The 6,000-nt window shown below is 45.4% G+C and overlaps 1 non-coding gene and 1 pseudogene across 1 annotated transcript; both read right to left on the minus strand.

Moving 5' to 3' along the window:
* Nucleotides 1-1,710: 1,710 nt before the first annotated feature.
* Nucleotides 1,711-2,492, minus strand: LOC101045334 (SKA complex subunit 1 pseudogene; annotated as a pseudogene).
* A 1,318-nt stretch (nucleotides 2,493-3,810) lies between these two features.
* Nucleotides 3,811-3,917, minus strand: LOC120361792 (U6 spliceosomal RNA). The gene has a single exon (XR_005577906.1). It is a non-coding gene; the product is annotated as a U6 spliceosomal RNA (small nuclear RNA).
* Between the last annotated feature and the right edge of the window lie 2,083 nt (nucleotides 3,918-6,000).

Here is a 6,000-nt window from a genome sequence, read left to right on the forward strand (position 1 = left end):
TCAAAAAAAAAAAAAAGTAAAGTTCTATTTTGTTCCCCAAATGTGTTACTGTATCTTTGAAAATATTCTGTGTGTGTGTGTGTGTGTGTGTGCATGAGTGTGTGTGTGTGTGCATGTGTGTGTGTTTACCCGTTTATTTTAAGGTTATTACAAAGGATACAGAGGAGCAACAGCCAGATGAAGGGGTACCTGGGGCAGGATCCAGAAGGGTCCTGAGCACAGGACTTACTGTCTTTGTAAAGCTGGAGTGCATTACCTTCCTGGCTCATCAAAATGTTTGCCAACCCTGAAGTTCCCTGAACTCCATAGTTAAGGGATATTATGTCTTGTTGATGTAGGCCTGATGGATTATTCATTCAATCTCCAGCCCTTCTCCCTTCTCTGGGCGTGGGAGACTGAAAATTTGAAACTTTCAATCATGATGCAGTCTTTGTGAGCAGCCCGCATCCTGAGTTATCCAGGTGCCCATCAAAAGTTACCTCACTGGAACAAAAAATTCTCCTATCACTGGGAAATTCAAAGGAACTTAGGAGCTTTGTGTCAGGAACTGGGGTCAAAGACCAAATATTAGAATAAAACATGTACTCCATCACTTTGGAAATTACAAGGGTTTTAGGAGCCCTGAACAAGAAACTGGATAGGAAGATGAAATATATGTTTATTATTATATCACAATATCACATCGACTCAATGTACATTTATTATGCTTTCATTACAGGCTGAAGTTTACAGACTGGTATACACTAAGTGCATTTCAGGAAAGCTACTCCCTAAGAACCTATAGGAAAGCACAATAATCAGATGATAAGCTGTCTCCAAATCCAGCTTCCAGGAAGTTTACCTATAGACTGAAATGCCATCGATGGAATTTAGACACTGGTGATTTTTAAATCCAAAGGACCTGGGTATCCTAATTTCATCTTCTTGATCTTTTTCTTCCAATATTCTAATATCACATCTGTACCCAATCTTTTTTTTTTTCTTTTTGAGATGGAGTCTCGCTCTGTTGTCCTGGCTGGACTGGGGTACAGTGGCACAATCTCGGCTCACTGCAGCCTCCACCTCCTGGGTTCAAGCAATTCTCCTGTCTCAGCCTCCCGAGTGCCTGGGTCTGCAGGTGCATGCTGATCTGTACCCAATCTTATTGGGGTCTGCAGCATTGTCTATTCAACACAAAAACTAAGACATGAGCATTTTTTAGTTCCATTGTATGCCCAATACAGAGGCTTATTCAGCAGGTAGTTAAACATCTGATGAAAGGAAGCGAATCTTGAAGACGTATAAAGCTTTGTCCAGAAAAGTTTTATTTTTATAAGAAACAAGAATAGGCCGGGTGTGGTGGCTCACACCTGTAATCCCAGCACTTTAGGAGGCTGAGGAGGGTGGATCACTTGAGCTCAGGAGTTCGAGACCAGCCTGGGCAACATGATGAAACCCCATCTCTACAAAAAGCACAAAAATTAGTCAGGCATGGTGGTGCACACTTGTAGTCCCAGCTATTCAGGGGGCTGAGGTAGGAGGATTACTTGAGCCTGGGAGGTTGAGGCTGCAGTGAGTCATGTTTGCACCACTACACTCTAGCCTGCATGACAAAGCAAGACCCAGTCTCAAAAAACAAACACACAAAAAAACAAAACAAAACAAAAAAGCTAAAGAAATCATATATATGAAAATTACAGAAATGGCCTCTATACCCTACTGTTGGTCCATTCAAAAGCTCACAAGGGACCAGGTTATAACATAAGGAGTGAGTCCTCCCCCACGGACCTCTGATAGCCTCTGGCAGTGTTGTAAAATACTCAGTATCACAAGAAACTTTCTGTCAACTTTCAAAGTCGTGAACTCCTTTATGTCAGCTTCCATTATAAAATAACGACCTTCGGTATCCTTCATTTCTTCATTAATAAATCTGTGATAGAGATTTCTAGCCACAGAATTCATAGACTTTTTGTTGTTACAGGATTTTATATTTACCAACCGCCTTGTTGATTTCTTTAATAACATCATTAATTTGACCATAGATCAAGAGGGATTTCATGTGCGAAGAAACACCATTGAACTCGTCGCAGTTATAAATGGCATTTCCTTAATACTTCTTTGTTCTTTGGGGAGCTTCTTTATGGGTTCAGGTTCCACAGCTTTGTTTGGTTCTTCAGGATCAAGATCTGATCCCTTAACCCATCTCTGGGTGACTCTTACTTGTGGCAAATGGGAAGGAATGTTTTCTTTAAGATGTTCTATGTCTTTGTCATCTTCAAGAGATTCACAGAGTTCCTTGAGTGAATTGTTGGTTTGCTCTTGATGCTGAATTTCCAATTCTAATTTATTTAGAAGTTCATTTGCTACAGTGATCTCATCTCCTATTTTATTTAATACAGTCTTCAAGGTAGGTTCCTGGCCACAGTTTCTTAATAACAAGGTTTTCTTAATATTGCCAATCTTTTCATTAACATGAGAGCATAGTAGTTCCAGATCTGAGGAGGCCATCCTTTAAGCCTCTCGAGTCAGTCCGAGAGCAAAAGGCTACTCGCCGCTGGGTCTCCAGCCGCGGACAACTGCAGTCTCCGCTGGAGGACCGGGATGGGGAGACACAGTTCTGGGAGCAACATTCAAACGGCGCGCCTGGCCCTTCGGCACGGCGGCACGGCATTTTGTCTCCCAGACTATGCAGTGGTGCAATCATAGCTCACTGCAGCCTCCAAGTCCTGGGTTGGAGCGCTCTTCCCACCTCAAACTCCTGAGTAGCCAGGGAAAGTACTCATTTCTGAGCTTGGAAAATGTTTGAGCAAGGTCCAGATTCCCCGGCCGGTGGGAAAGGCCATTGTCTCTCATATCCTAGCAAAACTTCTGATCCTGCCTCACCCAGTGAACAGGGTGAATGCCCTACTTAGGAGTGCTATACAGGGGTTTCAAGAAAGCACTGTGCCTGCACCTGGGTCTGATCTTCACTCCCCAGCCCAGCCTAGGAGGTGCTGGTCACCCTGGCGACTCCTGTTCCCAGAACGAGGAGCAGCTCCGCCTCCCCTTTCCTCTCTTCTCCCTATGCCTGACCAACCTTCCTTCTCTCCTTAGGACAGACTCGGGAAGCTGGAAAGTCACGTGCCCATAGACTACAGTGCCTGCCACCCTTCTGTATTCCTTCTAAAGTCCACTCTGGCCCGGCGCGGTGGCTCAATCCTGTAATCCCAGCACTTTGGAAGGCCGAGGCGGGTGGATCACAAGGTCAAGAGATCGAGACCATCCTGGTCAACATGGTGAAACCCCGTCTCTACTAAAAATACAAAAAATTAGCTGGGCATAGTGGCAGGTGCCTGTAATCCCAGCTACTCGGGAGGCTGAGGCAGGAGAATTGCCTGAACCCAGGAGGCGGAGGTTGCAGTGAGCCGAGATCATGCCATTGCACTCCAGCCTGGGTAACAAGAGCGAAACTCCGTCTCAAAAAAAAAAAAAAAAAAAAAAAGTCCACTCTGACGTTTGTTTTGTTTTTGTTTGTATTGCTTTTTGTTGTTTTCTTTTTATAATATCTCTAAATGGTTGGAGATCAAACCTTGTCAATAATCGGCTCAGCCAGCCCTGGAGGACAGGGTATAAAACTCTTCTCTTTGTGACTTCAATGAAGATCTTCCTACATGTTGGATACTTTCAGAGTACCGTGAATGCAGCGATGATGCTCCAGCTTGTCTCGCAGGCTTTACTTTACCACATTACCACCAAAGCATCTACCAAACTACAGTTACTTAGAGGGATCACAACAGATAGACTTTTTTTTTTAATTTTTTCTTTATTTTTAAAAAATTATTATTATTACAAAAAAATATGGAACGCTTCACGAATTTGCGTGTCATCCTTGCACAGGGGCCATGCTAATCTTCGCTGTATCTTTCCAATTTTAGTATACGTGCTGCCGAAGCGAGCACAACAGATAGATTTTGAAGTGGAAAAAAAAAAAAAACACGACATGGGAATCCCAAGGACGTCAGAAAGAGGGTTCCACATATATTATCTTTGGGCTCTGCCTTCCCAGGCAGCGAAACCCCTACTCAAACTAGGCCGTTCAGAAAACTAGAAGTGTATGACTTTAAATCCCTTGTCTTCTTTTATGGACCAACCATAAACCAGACAGCCTGTAGTATCAACAACAAAAAAGTAATTGCTTGAGCTTCTCATTGCCTCAAGACCTAGGGATTGGCCTGGCATGGCGGCTCATGCCTGCAATCTCAGTACTTTAAGAGGCCGACGTGGGAGGATCGCTTGAGGCCACAGTTTGAGACCAGCCCTGGAAACATGCATGATGAGACGCCATCTCTACCAAAATCATTAAAAAATTAACTGGGCATGGTGGTGTGTGCCTGTATTCCCAGCTACTTGAGAGGCCAAGGTAGATTGCCTGAGCCCAGGAGTTTGAGGCTGCAGTGAGCCATGATTGTGCCACTGCACTCTAGTCTGGGTGACAGAGCAAGATTCTGTCTCTTGCTGGGCGCGGTGGCTCAAGCCTGTAATCCCAGCACTTTGGGAGGCCAAGGCTGGTGGATCACGAGGTCAAGAGATCGAGACCATACTGGTCAACATGGTGAAACCCCGTCTCTACTAAAAAAACACAAAAAATAAGCTGGGCATGGTGGCGCGTGCCTGTAATCCCAGCTACTCAGGAGGCTGAGGCAGGAGAATTGCCTGAACCCAGGAGGCGGAGGTTGCGGTGAACCGAGATCGCGCCATTGCACTCCAGCCTGGGCAACAAGAGCGAGACTCCGTCTCAAAAAAAAAAAAAGATTCTGTCTCAAAAAAAAGAGAAAGAGAAAGAAAGAGAAAGGAAAGAGGAAGGAAGGAGAAAGAGAGAGAAAGGAGGGAGGGAAGGAAGGAAAGAAGGAAGGAGTAGGAAAGAAAGAGAAAGAGAGGAGGGAAGGAAGAAAGGAAGGAAGACAGGGAAGGAGGGAGGGAAGAAGGAAAGAAGGAAGGAAGGAAGACAGGGAGGGAGGGAGGGAGGAAATAAATGCTGGCGCCTCGGACCCTTCGGGAGGAACCTGAGGTGCTGCTCCTGGCTTGTCAGAACATCGTTCTCTCCCTGGTTTATGTGTCAGCAGGTGTGCAGGACGCTGAGTGCTGCTTCCAAACACCTTCTCCTTCCGTGCTGGGCGGGTTGCAGATGAGGGAGATGGATAAGATATGTTTTTTATTTGGGTAAATGCCAATAAAATTAATGCAGGGAAAGAGAGGCCTTCTGGAGGTTGGCATCAGAAATAGTCTGTCAGAATCACCTTTTTCTGTTTCCGGTTCATCAAAGGAATGATAAAATCCCTAAGATTTTGAGCTCTCCAGAGGGTTCCAACTGGCAGAGTTGAGAGCCATTGATCTATACCTACGAAATAGGAATCATTCTATTAATAAGACTTTTATAGATACTCGATGAAAGAGCACTAAATTGGTCCACATGCCTTGATTTATTCAAATAGCTACTATCTGGAAACTCACTCCCAACCTTAGGGCCAGTGTGGTGAAGAGGGAGCTGCCCCCAGTGAGATACTGAGTACCCACCTCCCCTTCCCTTGAATGTGTTGAAAGTGGAAGCTGGCCAAATGAGGAAAGATGTCTCAGAAAAACAACCCCACGCCAGGGAGGTTTGAAGAAGGGAAGGCCATTTGCCTCCCATCCCTGACCCGCTGGACTGGGGCTGATTATTATGGGATGACTCCATGTGTACAGGTTGTGGGTCTTTTACAGAGAACTCATAAGTCGGAGCCACGACTTTTCCCTTTCTGGGTTATTTCCTGGGTGGGGATTCAGCTGCTGGCAACGAAACCTCAGGATTTCATTCTCCTTTTTTGGCGTATTTTTTTCCTCCTAAGCTTAATGACAAAAGTCCAGATAATTATTGCGATCTTCTGTAGACCCCACGGAAGCCGGGTGCTGTGTATCCCTGCAGAGGGAGCGAGCCACCGCGTCCCACAGAGCCATGTGCCCTCTCAGTGCTTCTCTTCCCCAGCCTCAGGCTGCACACCCAGA

Source organism: Saimiri boliviensis, chromosome 13 (assembly GCF_048565385.1).
Source record: "Saimiri boliviensis isolate mSaiBol1 chromosome 13, mSaiBol1.pri, whole genome shotgun sequence".
NCBI lineage: Eukaryota > Metazoa > Chordata > Mammalia > Primates > Cebidae > Saimiri > Saimiri boliviensis.